We start from the raw sequence: 15,686 nt of genomic DNA, 5'->3' as shown, positions 1-15,686 counted from the left end.
TAGGTAATGTGGGGGAATGAGTTTGCTTTATGTTGTATATTTCCCCCACTTTATAATGTACTTGGTTAAACTGTATCAACGAATCATAACATCTCAATTGCCATGGTACCAGACTTTATTTTTCAAATATGTAAGAAAAGAAAAATTCTGTGCCTGTTTGAGCTTACCTAACATAGCAGGAGTAAAAGAAGGGCTTGCCTGCCATCTGGCTTAATACGCCAATAGAAATCTCCCAACCCTGTAACCCAGGCCTGTCTAGCACTCCATGCAGACTCAAGCAAACACTCATTTGAAAGGAATTTAAGTATTTTGAACTCCATTATACAGTGCCTTCAGAAAGAATTCAGACCCCTTGACTTTTTCCACATTGTGTTAGGTTAAAGCCTTACTTTAAAATTGATTAAATATTTATCATAAATCTGCACACAATACCCCAATGACAAAGCAAAGACAGGATTTTAGACATGTTTCCTAATTATTATTTGTTTTAACTGATCACATTTATATAAGTATTCAGAACCTTTACTCAGTACTTTGTTGAAGCACCTTGGGCAGCGATAACAGCCTCGAGTCTTCTTGGGTATGACGCTACAAGCTTGGCACACCTGTATTTAGGGAGTTTCTCCCATTCTTCTCTGCAGATCCTTTCAAGCTCTGTCAGGTTGGATGGGAGCATTATTTCACCTCAAACTTTCTGCTAGTGAGGTTGGTGGTTCCAAACTTCTTCCTTTTAAGAATGTTGGAGGCCACTGTGTTCTTGGGGACCTTCAATGCTGCAGATTTTTTTTTTGGTACCCTTCCCCATATCTGTGCCTTGACACAATCCTGTCTCGGAGCTCTACGGACAGTTCCTTCGATCTCGTGGCTTGGTTTTTGCTCTGACACGCACTGTCAACTGTGGAACCTTGTATAGAAAGGGTGTGTGCCTTTCCAAATCATGTCCAATCAATTGAATTGGTGGAGTCCATGTAGAAACATCTTAAGGATGATCAATGGAAACCGGATGCACCTGACCTCAATTTCGAGTCTCAATGCTATGGGTCTGAATACTTAAGTAAAGAAATTCTGAAAATCTGTTTTCTCTTTGCCATTATGGGGTATTGTGTGTAAACCACGACACAACCGCAGAGTGCCTAGGCACAGCCCTTAGCTGTGGTATATTGGCCATATACCACACCACCTCGGGCCTTATTGCTTAATTATATCACGGCGCCTGTCACATGTAGAATATCTTTGCATTTAGCAGATCTGACATTCATTAATGTTATATCACTTAGCAAATGTTTTACTTGCTTGAGTTAATAAATCATAATTCAGAACCATAATGGTTCGCCCAATTAATTCAGTAATAATTAATTCCATATACACAATGGTCGCTGAACTCTCAACCTTTTGGCCCGTAGCACTGCGAGTAATCATCTAAATAAAATTGGGCTGTGCCGTCGATAGTGCTAGGCTCCGGCAGAAGATTGCGGGATCGCCACCTACCGCGGACAAGCTCGCTCTCTTTACCTGTTTCATTACAATAATGTATTGAAATTCTTAAATATGGAAATAATTAAAAGATAATTGATTTTATTTCACATCATTACAATGGCATGTTTTTAATTGACCTGGCATCAAAAAGCTCCACAATTGTTCAAGAGAAGGAAGAGGGTTTATTTGAAACAGGTGTTTATTTTCTGAAATCTATGCCCTGGCTATTAAAAGGGACAGGCTGCTATTTGAGACTGCGTTTTAATTGAAGTTTTATGGTACAAATAGCATTATGGTTTTTGGTGCCAAGGAATAGCCACTTGGATCTGAGAGGAGGCAGAGCATGCTCTAAGTTTTCCTGAATAACTGGGCCTGCAGGGAGCATAGGCCTATGTGGCCAAATTATTATAGGACGACTTGGGAGAATGATGATCCGTAACAGACAGCGCATCTCAGTATCATAAGTAAAGAATACAGCCAGACTGGCCTGCTTCTGTGCCTTTCTAGACCTTATAAACTGTCGAGTAGACCCACAACTGATCCAAATGGAATGAAACATTCAAATTGTAGAGTGTTTGGGCCTTTATTCAAATGACATTTTCACTGCAGTTTACAGCCAAGAGTAGAATTTTGTACTCACGTGAAAACAATAATGCAATTATACATTGCATTGTGGTGATGTAGGCTAGTCTAGGTAGTATGATTGTATTGTCCCCAAACAAGACCCATAGGGGAGCTTTTTGAGCTGCATGTATTATGTCTTCACTGATCTTTCATGCAAAATGATGCACCAGTCCTCCCTGCTGCCTATCCGCTATTCCTCTTATTATCTTGTGGATTTGTATAGATAATTGGTGCAGCTTTGAAATATTTTACGTCTGCTAGTGTAACAGGTGTAAAATATACTTTATGTATTTCACTGAAAATCCCTCATATTTATTTTAATGTATTATTTTAAGATGTATTAATTACTGTCACGACTTCCGCCGAAGTCGGCTCCCCTCCTTGTTCGGGTGGCTTTCTATCCATCGCCGCTCCATTTTTCATTGATCCATTTGTTTTGTCTTGTTTTGCACACCTGGTTTGCATTTCCCAATCACAATGCATGTATTTATTCCTCTGTTCCCCCTCATGTCTTTGTGTGATATTGTTTTGTGTTACGTGTCATTTTTGACGCGCCAGACTGGTGTTCGTATATTCCGTGTTTTGTCACAAAGGTATGTTTATTTGTTTGAAATTAATTATTGTGACTTTACGCGTTTTGCACTTTTGCCAATTGGCTGGAGGTTTTGACGCAGTGGCGTCCGGACTCCGCTACCAGTACGCACACCATTGACAATTACATTACTTTCAAGAGTGAATTGTTTTATTGTATTTATTTTCTAAATTGTGTTAATGCTGGGATGTCATCAACGGGAGCCATGCTCTGTGTTGCCAACTTAGCGACCTCTAGCGACACATTTTCAAAAAGACTATAGACAAATCTAGCGACTTTTTCTGTTGTTATTGGAGACTTTTGGAGACTCTGACGTGAAAGCATGTATCGTTCTTACTCTTCTCAACGGCAGTGGGTGCTGCCGGGGGCCCCACTCCCATCCCAAAGCACTCACAGGCGGCCCAGTCCTCGCGCAGCAGTCCCTCCCAGCTGCAGTCAGAGCAGGAGATGTTCACCCATCCGCGTCCAGACTGCAAATGGATCGCGCATGCGGGAAGCCGCCGCTGGCTGATCCCACCCTGGCTTACATTCAGGGCGGGATGTAAATGTAAAATGTACTTTGTCTAAAATAAGTCCTTGCTCAAAAATAAATCACTGCATTTGACTCACACAGCCTCAGTCACTTACTCACCTTGTCCACTGTGTGTGTGCCTCTCTGTGACATAAGCTAAACATCTAGCTGGCTAGCTCATCATGTCTCGGTCTAAACTGTACACTCAAAATACAGAAAGGAGTGGGAATCAAACCCTGAATTCAAAGGCTGGTTGAAGCCATTTATTGGAGATGATACACGGGCATACTGCCTGTATTGTAAGGTTGTAAACTTAGTGATGTAAAAAACATGACAACTCAAAAACATACTCAATAGGCAAAGCCTTCCACCCAAAGTTCCAAAGATCCACCCAAAACAAGCTGCCATTTATGGTAAAAAAAATGTACTCTGCAAAATAGGCTGTGGCTACCATTGTATTAGCTATTGCTGAACACTGTTCCATGCTGGCATGTGATCACATTCTAGAAGCATGTAGAGCTGCTTTCTCAGACTCCACTGCTGCTACCCACTTCAAAATAAGCAGGACAAAGTGCACAGAAATGATTAAAACTTCTTCGGGCTAGGGGGCAGTATTCGGAAGTTTGGATGACTGAGGTGCCCAAAGTAAACTGCCTGTTACTGAGGCCCAGAAGCTAGGATATGCATATAATTGGTAGTATTGGATAGAAAACACTCTAAAGTTTCCAAAACTGTTAAACTAATGTCTGTGAGTATAACAGAACTGATATAGCAGGTGAAAACCCGAGGAGAATCCATCTGGGATTTTTTGTTGTTGTTGAGGTGACACCATTTAAAATGCCTGTCTATGGGAAAATCAAAGTAATACCTCCCAGATTGCAGTTCATAGGGCTTCCAGTAGATTTCAACAGTCTTTAGAAAGAGTTTCAGGCTTGTTTTTTGAAAAATGAGCTAGAATTAGTAGTTTTTCTAGGTGTCTCCCATTTTGGCTGTAGTATTGTGGCGCACGTTATTTATCTCCGGTAATGAACATACTATTCTCCGTCTTAAATTTGATCGTTTATTTACATATTAGGGTAATTGAGGATTATTTAGAAACGTTGTTTGACTTGTTTGGATGAAGTTTATTGGTAACTTTTGGGATTCATTTGTATGCATTTTGAACGAGGGAAACCGGTGGGTTACTGAGTCAAGCGCGCCAACTAAACTGACTTTTTTGGGGGATATAAAGAAGGACTTTATCGAACAAAAGGACCATTTGTTATGTAGCTGGGACCCTTGGGATTGCCAAACAGAGGAAGATCTTCAAAGGTAAGTGATTTATTTTATCGCTATTTCTGAATTTCGTGGCGCCTCTGCTTGTTTGAAAAATGTTTGTAATGCTTTTGTACGCAGGGCGCTGTCCTCAGATAATCGCATGGTATGCTTTCGCCGTAAAGCCTTTTTGAAATCTGACAAAGCGGATGGATTAACAAGAAGTTAAGCTTTTAAACGATGTAAGACACTTGTATTTTCATGAATGTTTAATATTACGAATTTTCTATTTTGAATTTCGCTCTCTGCAATTTCACTGGATGTTGGCCAGGTGGGACGCTAGTGTCCCACCTAGCCCAAAGAGGTTTTAATGGGGTTCTAGCACCATACTTTCTGAAAAAGTTGGTCGCAGATGTGGGTGACCAGCGTTTCAGCCTCCTCCTTGATGAGTCCACGGACGTAAGTGTTTCTAAGTACCTGGGGGTTGTGATAAGGTACTTTAGTGACACCAAGCATACAATTGTATCAACATTTCTGGGTCTTGTTGAGTTGGATGGAGGATATGCCAAATCTATAGCCCGTGCTGTTGTGGCTTTCCTCGAAGTGTTGTCTTAAAAAACAGAAACTCCTGGGGATAGGGACAGACAAAGCCTCTGTTATGATGGGGATTAACAATGGGGTCCATAAAGTGCTGAAGGAGGAGTATGGCCTCAAATATCTGGTTCTTATTCGCTGTGTGTGCCACTCTCTGCAGCTTGCTCATTTCTAGTTCTAAACATATTTAGGGTGTTTTTTACTCACTTTTTGTCTCTCCCACGACGTTATTCCTCTCTCCTACAGCGTCCATCACAATTACATGCACATGGTCAATTATGCAAATTAGGTGATGATGAAATTTAGCGACTTTTAGGACAGCCAATAGCTACTTTCCCTACTGAGGAGTAGGCAACACTGCATGCTCTTACTCCTCAGTTTGCTCAGAGTGTGACGAGGAGAGTTAGGTGTTACGTATGCTCCGGTCTTTTGAATGCACGTTCACAAATTCACAAGAAAAGACAAGCAAAAGTTATATCCTCACTGATTTAGTGTTGCATGACTGTTTATAGGAATATATATTCATGTGTATGGGGATAATGTTCGAGTGCAACTTTGCAAGGCTAGCATTAGCTTTGTTGCGGGAGAGGGTATTTTTCAGGTGCCGACATTGTGATTTTTAAAAAATTATTTTCTCATGGGTTTTCTGCGCTGCCTTTTGTCTTTCATCAGGTCCAGACTGCAGCAGTAACTTTTACCAAAAAATTTGTATCCATTCAATGCAGGTATGTTGTGAAATGTGACGATTTTGTATTTCATGTTCAATATGCCTAGTTAGCTGTCGTTCATTTTGTTACTTGCCCGGGCATGTCAAAAATGGCATTGTTGCTCCATCAGTATGCTTCAGGTATAATGGTACAATAGTACACTAAGAAATATTTAGCACTTATTTGCAAGTTATTGGTGTACAAGATTTAGAAAATGAACATGTACATTTTGTACAATGTATTTTTTGTTTATACTCTTACTATTGAGTTTGCTCAGAGCGTGATGAGGAGAGGCAAATATACTTGTATGGATTCCAGACTGCAGCAGTAACTTTTGCCTTGTATTTGTATCCATTCCATGCAGTCACTAAAAGAGAGACAACCGGCTGAATTGTGTCCAGAGCCTTATCTTCCACCTACACCTTACTAGAACACAACGCAGAAAGGTACCGGTGCAGAACCGGTTACACTAGCATAGCTAGCTCGCCCCCAATTAGCTAGCTAGCAACCTCACTAGCAGAAAGTCTGAGATGAAATAAATGCTTGCCAGCTAGTTAGCATAAGATGAAGTCTGCTAGCATAGCTAGTTACCCCTAGTTAGCAGGGTTAGGGTTAGAATAGGGACCAGGGTTAGGGTCAGAATAGGGTTTAGATTAGGGGTCAGTCCTCCACTGTTTCTAAAATACTTAAAAAAATATATATATTTTCAGATGAGAGTTTACAAGAAAATATATGATTGTGGTGGCTATGGCGAAGATGCGCATCGTTTTTCCCTGAATGCTATTGAAAATGGCCAGGGCATTAAGATATATGCCCATGCTTTTAATGTACCACCCAAAACCCTGAGGCGCCACCAAGACAAGCAGGTCAAAACCCCAGGCCACAGCCATTTGGGTGGGTTACCAGTCAGGAGGAATGGGCCAAAATTCACCCAACTTATTTTGGGAAACTTGTGGAAGGCTACCCGAAACGTTTGACCCAGGTTAAACAATTTAAAGGCAATGCTACCAAATACTAATTGAGTGTATGTAAACTTCTGACCCACTGGGAATGTGATGAAAGAAATAAAAGCTGAAATAAATCCTTCTCTCTACTATTATTCTGACATTTCACATTCTTAAAATAAAGTGGTGATCCTAACTGACCTAAGACAGGGAATTTTTACTAGAATTAAATGTCAGGAATTGTGAAAAACTGAGTTTAAATGTGGCTAAGGTGTATGTAAACTTCCGACTTCAACTCTATTAATTAACATGACTTTAAAATATTTAATTTCTTGATTATTTCATTACAAGTCATCTCATCTCTGTTGAGCTGCTGCCTATGTTGTCTGCCAAAATCACAATTTGAGTAGTGATTTCAAAGTAAATAAGGCATACTTTTAAGAGTGCTGAACACCAACTATCAGTCACTTAGTTCATGCATTTTCAGGCTCGCGAAGCAACTGCTTTTTATCCCTCAAAATCATGTCTAATCAATTGATTTTACGACAGGTGTTCCCCAATCAACTTGTAGAAACATCAAAAAAATGATCAATGGAAAAAGGTTGCACTTGATCTCAATTTCGAGTCTTATAGCAAAGGGTCTGAATACTTATGTAAATGAGGTATTTCCGTTTTTTACATTTTTATACATTTGCAAACATTTCTAAAATACTGTTTTCGCTTTGTCATTATGGGATATTGTGGGTAGATTGATCAAGCCATTTTTTTACGTAATCAATTGTAGAATAAGGCTGTAACATAACAACAAAAAAGTCAAGGGGTCTGAATACTTTCCAAATGCACTGCACCACGTAACGTTTTCTCACTACAAAATATGGTAGTGACAGTAAGTCAAATATCTTTGGATACGTTTACCGGAAACAGTGCTAATGACGCAAACCTTCACCACTCCACTCCTCTTATAAACCCTCCACCTCACAAAAGAAACGTCTCTTTGGGTCTCACTTTCTCGTTTGCTCGAGAATCATTGTCTATTTTTTAACACGAGGCTAAATAAGTAGCTATATTCGCTTGCCATGGATCAACCACCATCGTACCAGCCAGAGTTTGTCCCAATGAAAGGAAATAAGTACATGCGTCTTGAAGACACTCACGGAGCGCCCAAGTTCCAACATACCGTCGTCTTGGGACAGCCACAGCCCGTTGTACCTCAGCCCAGGGATCACATTATCTGGTCACTTTGCAGCCTCGTGTACTGCAACCCATTCTGTCTCGGAATGTTAGCGGTGTATTTCTCCATAAAGGTGAGTTGGAATTCTCCTTATATAGCTTTTAATAGCAATGTCTGGTGTTGGTGCTTGTATTGTATGGATTTTCAAGTTGAGCAAGTTAATATATAGGTGACCAACTTTGAACGATGGAAGGAAGACAGCATAACAATTATCTACATTTGCGTTTCGCTCTCTTGTTATCACACTGTTATAAAAATGTGTAGCCTATACTTCATCTATAGGCTCTATAGATCTTTACTCCAAAATAAGTGTTTTAAGGAGTATTAAAACACTAAGAGGGTAATACATGACTGAGATCATCCCATTAGTGTGAAATGTCATGTGTGCATGTTGTTAACCTCTCTAGGGTACCTAGTCAACAGCCAGTGGAATCGAGTGGCGCGATATTCAAATACCTTAGAAATGCTATTACTTCAATTTCTAAGACATATGACTATTTTACACCATTTTAAAGACAAGACTCTCGTTAATCTAACCACACTGTCCGATTTCAAAAAGGCTTTACAACGAAAGCAAAACATTAGATTATGTCAGGAGAGTACCCAGCCAGAAATAATCACACACACATTTTTCAAGCTAGCATATAATGTCACAAAAACCAAAACCACAGCTAAATGCAGCACTAACCTTTGATGATCTTCATCAGATGACACTCCTAGGACATTATGTTATACAATACATGCATGTTTTGTTCAATCAAGTTCATATTTATATCAAAAAACAGCTTTTTACATTAGCATGTGACGTTCAGAACTAGCAAACATACCGAAAACTTCCGGTGAATTTACTAAATTACTCACAATAAACGTTCACAAAAAGCATAACAATTATTTTAAGAATTATAGATACAGAACTCCTTTATGCAATCGCGGTGTGAGATTTTAAAATAGCTTTTCGGCAAAAGCACATTTTGCAATATTCTGAGTAGATAGTTCGCCATCACGGGCTAGCTAATTTGACACCCACCAAGTTTGCCGTTCACTAAACTCAGAATTACTATAAGAAAAATTGGATTACCTTTGCTGTTCTTCGTCAGAATGCACTCCCAGGACTTCTACTTCATCCACAAATGTTGTTTTGGTTCAAAATAATCCATAGTTATGTTCAAATATCCTCTGTTTTGTTCTTGCGTTCAAGACACTGTCCGAATGGTGACGCGCGGACGCGTATCGTGACAAAAAAAATTCAAAATATTCCATTACCGTACTTCGAAGCATGTCAAACGCTGTTTAAAATCAATTTTTATGCGATTTTTCTCGTAAAATAGCGATAATATTCCGACCGGGAGACGTCTTTTTCGTTCAAAGACTGAAAATGTAAAATGGACTCTTCACGTGCACGCGCGCACCCGTCTCATTGTTCTCAGATCGACCACTATCCAAATGCGCTACTGTTTTTCAGCCAGGGGCTGCAAAGTCATCATTCATCGTTCTGGCGCCTTCTGAGAGCCTATGGGAGCCTTAGAAAGTGTCACGTTACAGCAGAAATCCTCTGTTTTCGATAAAGAGGGTGTAGAAGGCCAAGAAATGGGCAGAGAGGGCTTTTCCTGTACAGAATCTTCTCAGGTTTTGGCCTGCCATATGAGTTCTGTTATACTCACAGACACCATTCAAACAGTTTTAGAAACGTTAGGGTGTTTTCTATCCAAATCAAACAATTATATGCATATTCTAGTTTCTGGGCAGTAGTAATAACCAGATTAAATCGGGTACGTTTTTTTATCCGGATGTTAAAATACTGCCCCCTACCCTAGAGAGGTTAACTAATATGCATAGCTACATAAACACAATCAGCAACACATGAATGATTCAATAATATAAATGATTCTACATTTTGTCTTCCAGTCCAGGGATAGGATGATGGTTGGAGACTTGGAGGGAGCAAGAAAACTCGGGAAGACTGCACGCTGCTTTAATACTTTGACCCTGACTTTGGCAATCCTTGGGCTGCTCTTCCTCTTCATCACCTGTGGTATCATCATCTACCAACTTGCACACTGAGTAGTTCCAGTCTTTGCTTTTGTAAAAAGTGTTCATTTGAAGTCTTGGCAGGTGTTATACAACTCTAGGATTGTGTCCTGATACATTTAAGCTCATCTCTTCAACACACACACACCACATAAGTTCCTTCAGCACTGTGTACCAGATCTGATTTGCTCTTCTTTAGTTTTGTGTTTTAAGGATGCAAGATGATTCTTTTGAAGTTCCATTCAAATGTAATTTTTTATAAATAAATTAAACATTTTTGTAAATGCATTACATTTCAGTTTTTATAGCTGTTAATGGATGTTAACGACTCTGTAAGACTCGTCCCATATAGACATACACTCACTTAACAAAAAAACAATTCCCATGGCTTTGTATCCACTTGGCAGAGACGGCATAACAGAACTTGGCTCGGGTCAGCAATTGAACTGTTGACTGAATCTGAGAGGTCCATGAACATACATATCCTGACATGGCTTGTCTTTGTTGTCGCTCTCCAACAATGTTTAAGCCACAATCTGTACTATTTATCGTTGCTAAGATTACTTGTCCTTGTGTGATATAAAGATGTAGGAATGTGAGTATGTTGAACAACTTTATCAACACCAAGAATTAACAGTATTAGGTATGTTTGACTTATTACTCTGACATAAATTATAAACAGATGTTGATGTTGTAAAAGTGTAATTTCCAGCAATGTAGAAAGTCCAGGCCTGGTTTCCGAGACAAGCTATGTCACCAGGAATCCCTGGCTGGCTGTGTCACCGTACTCTTGAATAGCTTACTATCATCTATTTTCCCTCTGGAGAAAATAGTCTCTGTAGGTTTGATGGGTAAAACAAACACTATTCAATTCAAGGTCTTGTATTGGATATTAACAATATTGGATTCGGGCTAAACGAATGTGGTTCGAGCCCTGAATGCTCGAACCACATGGGTCGAGCCCTGAATGCTGATTGGCTGACAGCCGTGGTATATCAGACCGTATACCACAGGTATGACAAAATATTTATTTTTACTGCGCTAATTATGTTGGTAATCAGTTTATAATAGCAATAACGCACCTCGGGTTTTGATATATGGCCAATATACCACGGCTAAAGGCTGTTTCCAGGCACTCCAGGTCGCATCGTAAATGAAAACAGCCCTTAGCCGTGGTATATTGGCCATATACCACACCTCCTCGGGCCTTATTGCTTAATTAAATCACGGCGCCTGTCACATGTAGAATATCTTTTGCATTTAGCAGATCTGACATTTATTAATGTGATATATCACTTAGCAAACGTTTTACTTGCTTGAGTTAATAAATCATAATTCATAACCATAACCTTGCCTTCATAGGAATGAAGGCAAGGTTATGGTTTGCCCAATTAATTAATTATCAACTAATTCATTAATAATTCATTCCAGTCTGCTGTCCCCACATGCTTCAAGAGGGCCACCATTGTTCCTGTTCCCAAGAAAGCTAAGGTAACTGAGCTAAATGACTACCGCCCTGTAGCACTCACTTCCGTCATCATGAAGTACTTTCAGAGACTAGTCAAGGACCATATCACCTCCACCCAACCTGACACCTTAGACCCACTCCAATTTGCTTACCGCCACAATAGGTCCACAGACGATGCAATCGCCATCACACTGCACACTGCCCTAACCCATCTGGACAAGAGGAATACCTATGTAAGAATGCTGTTCATTGATTACAGCTCAGCATTTAACACCATAGTACCCTCCAAACTCGTCATTAAGCTCGAGACCCTGGGTCTCGACCCCGCCCTGTGGAACTGTGTCCTGGACTTCCTGACGGGCCGCCCCCAGCTGGTGAGGGTAGGTAACAACATCTCCACCCCGCTGATCCTCAACACTGGGTCCCCACAAGGGTGCGTTCTCAGCCCCCTACTGTACTCCCTGTTCACCCATGACTGCGTGGCCATGCACGCCTCCAACTCAATCATCAAGTTTGCAGACGACACTACAGTGGTAGGCTTGATTACCAACAGCGACGAGACAGCCTACAGGGAGGAGGTGAGGGCCCTCGGAGCGTGGTGTCAGGAAAATAACCTCACACTCAATGTCAACAAAACAAAGGAGATGATTGTGGACTTCAGGAAACAGCAGAGGGAGCAGCCCCTATCTACATTGATGGGACAGTAGTGGAGAGGGTGGAGAGTTTTAAGTTCCTCGGCGTACACATCACGGACAAACTGATATGGTCCACCCACACAGACAGCGTGGTGAAGAAGCCGCAGCAGCACCTCTTCAACCTCAGCAGGCTGAAGAAATTTGGCTTGTCACCAAAAACACTCACAAACATTTACAGATGCACAATCGAGAGCATCCTGTCGGGCTGTATCACCGCCTGGTACGGCAGCTGCTCCGCCCATAACCGGAAGGCTCTCCAGAGGGTAGTGAGGTCTGCACAACGCATCACCGGGTGCAAACTACCTGCCCTCCAGGACACCTATACCACCCGATGTCACGGGAAGGCCAAAAAGATCATCAAGGACAACAACCACCCGAGCCACTGCCTGTTCACCCCTCTATCATCCAGAAGGCGAGGTTAGTACAGGTGCATCAAAACGGGGAAAGAGAGACTGAAAAACAGCTTCTATCTCAAGGCCATCAGACTGTTAAACAGCCATCACTAACATTGAGTGGCTGCTGCCAACATACTGACTCAACTCCACCCACTTTAATAATGGAAAATTTGATGTAATCAATTTATCACTAGCCACTTTATATTATATAATGTTTACTTACCCTACATTACTCATCTCTTATGTATATACTGTACGCTATACCATCTACTGCATCTTGCCATCTGATGTAATTAAATGTATCACTAGCCACTTTAAACAATGCCACTTTATATAATGTTCTCATACCCTACATTGCTCATCTCATATGTATATACTGTACGCTATACCATCTACTGCATCTTGCCATCTTGATGTGATGTATCACTAGCCACTTTAAACAATGTCACTTCATATAATGTTTTCATACCCTGCATTGCTCATCTCATATGTATATACTGTACTCTATACCAACTACTGCATCTTGCCTATGCCGTTCGGCCATCACTCATTTATATATTTTTATGTACATATTCGTATTCATTCCTTTACACTTGTGTGTAAGGTAGTTGTTGTGAAATTGTAAGGTTATATTACTTGTTAGATATTACTGCATGGTCGGAACTAGAAGCACAAGCATTTCGCTACACTTGCATTAACACCTGCTAACCATGTGTATGTGACAAATACATTTGATTTGATTATTTGATCATATACACGATGGTCGCTGAACTGTCAACCTTTTGGTCCGTAGCACTGCGAGTAATCATCTAAATAGAATTGGGCTGTGCCGTCGATAGTGCTAGGCTCCGGCAGAAGATTGCGGGATCGCCACCTACCGAGGACAAGCTCGCTCTCTTTACCCGTTTCATTACATTAATGCATTGAAAATCTTGCATATGGAAATTCTTCAAAGATAATTGATTTTATTTCGCATCATTACAATGGCATGGTTTTAATTCACCTGGCATCTTCAAGAAGCTCCACAATTGTTCAAGAGAGGGGAGAGGGTTTATTTGAAACAGCTGTTTATTTGCTGAAATTTGTGCCCTTCCCCGCCTATTAAAAGGGACATGCGGCTATTTGAGACACGTTTAATTGAAGTTTTATGGTACAAATAGCATTATAGTTTTTGGTGCCAAGGAATAGCCACTTGGATCTGAGAGGAGGCAAAGCATGCTCTAAGTTTTCCTGAATAACTGGACCTGCAGGGAGCATAGGCCTATGTGGCCAAATTATTATAGGACGACTTGGGAGAATGATGATCCGCAACAGACAGCGCATCTCAGTATTATAAGTAAACAATAAATCAAATCAAAGTGTATTTGTCACGTGCGCCGAATACAACAGATGTAGACCTTACAGTGAAATGCTTACTTACAGGCTCTAACCAATAGTGCGAAAAAAAGGTATGTGTGTGTGTGTGTGTGTGTAGGTAAGTAAAGAAATAAAACAACAGTAAAAAGACATTTGAAAATAACAGTAGCAAGGCTATATACATACACCGGTTAGCCAGGCTTATTGAGGTAGTATGTACATGTAGGTATGGTTAAAGTGACTATGCATATATGATGAACAGAGAGTAGCAGTAGTGTAAAAAGAGGGGTTGGCAGGTGGTGGGACACAATGCAGGTTAGCCAATGTGCGGGAGCACTGGTTGGTCGGGCCAATTGAGGTAGTATGTACATGAATGTATAGTTAAAGTGACTATGCATATATGATAAACAGAGTCGCAGCAGCATAAAAGAGGGGTTGGGGGGGGGGGCACACAATGCAAATAACCCGGGTAACCATTTGGTTACCTGTTCAGGAGTCTTATGGCTTGGGGGTAAAAACTGTTGAGAATACTTTTTGTCCTAGACTTGGCACTCTGGTACCGCTTGCCATGCGGTAGTAGAGAGAACAGTCTTTGACTGGGGGGCTGGGGTCTTTGACAATTTTTAGGGCCTTCTTCTGACACCGCCTGGTGTAGAGGTCCTGGATGGCAGGCAGCTTTGCCCCAGTGATGTACTGGGCCATACGCACTACCCTTTGAAGTGCCTTGTGGTCGGAGGCCGCGCAATTGCCGTACCAGGCAGTGATGCAACCGGTCAGCATGCTCTCGATGTTGCAGCTGTAGAACCTTTTGAGGATCTCAGGAACCATGCCAAATCTTTTTAGTTTCCTGAGGGGGAATAGGCTTTGTCGTGCCCTCTTCATGACTGTATTGGTGTGTTTGGACCATTCTAGTTTGTTGTTGATGTGGACACTAAGGAACTTGAAGCTCTCAACCTGCTCCACTACAGTCTAGTCGATGAGAATGGGGGCATGCTCGGTGCTCCTTTTCCTGTAGTCCACAATCATTTCCTTAGTCTTGGTTACGTTGAGGGACAGGTTGTTATTCTGGCACCACCCGACCAGGTCTCTGACCTCCTCCCTATCAGGCCTACCACTGTTGTGTCGTCTGCAAACTTAATGATGGTGTTGGAGTCGTGCCTGGCCATGCAGTCATGGGTGAACAGGGAGTACAGGAGGGGACTGAGCACTCATCCCTGGGGAGCTACAGTGTTGAGGATCAGCATGGTAGATGTGTTTCTACCTACCTTTACCACCTGGGGGCGGCCCGTCAGGAAGTCTAAGATCCAATTGCAGAGGGAGGTGATTAGTCCAAGGTTCCTTAGCTTAGTGATGTGCTTTGAGGGTACTATGGTGTTGAACGCTGAGCTGTAGTCAATGAATAGCATTCTCACATAGGTGTTCCTTTTGTCCAGGTGGGAAAGGGCAGTGTGGAGTGCAATAGAGATTGCATCATCTGTGGATCTGTTTGGGCGTATGCAAATTGGAGTGGGTCTAGGGTTTCTGGGATAATGGTGTTGATGTGAGCCATTACCAGCCTTTCAAAGCACTTCATGGCTACGGACGTGAGTGCTACGGGTCTGTAGTCATTTAGGCAGGTTGCCTTTGTGTTCTTGGGCACAGGGACTATGGTGGTCTGCTTGAAACATGTTGGTATTACAGACTCAATCAGGGACATGTTGGAAATGTCAGTGAAGACACCTGCCAATTGGTCAGCACATGCCCGGAGCACACGTCGTGGTAATCCGTCTGGACCCGCAGCCTTGTGTATGTTGACCTGTTTAAAGGTCTTA

At 41.5% G+C, this 15,686-nt stretch overlaps 1 non-coding gene across 1 annotated transcript; it reads left to right on the top strand.

The window, feature by feature from the left end:
* The first annotated feature begins 7,638 nt into the window (after positions 1-7,638).
* Positions 7,639-10,249, top strand: LOC106586193 (uncharacterized). Its single transcript, XR_014381301.1, has 2 exons — positions 7,639-8,006; positions 9,839-10,249. It is a non-coding gene; the product is annotated as an uncharacterized LOC106586193 (transcript).
* The last annotated feature ends 5,437 nt before the right edge of the window (positions 10,250-15,686 follow it).

This window comes from Salmo salar, chromosome 02 (genome assembly GCF_965601325.2).
Source record: "Salmo salar chromosome 02, fSalSal1, whole genome shotgun sequence".
Taxonomy (NCBI): Eukaryota; Metazoa; Chordata; class Actinopteri; order Salmoniformes; family Salmonidae; genus Salmo; species Salmo salar.
This window is presented reverse-complemented; position numbering and strand designations above follow the sequence as displayed.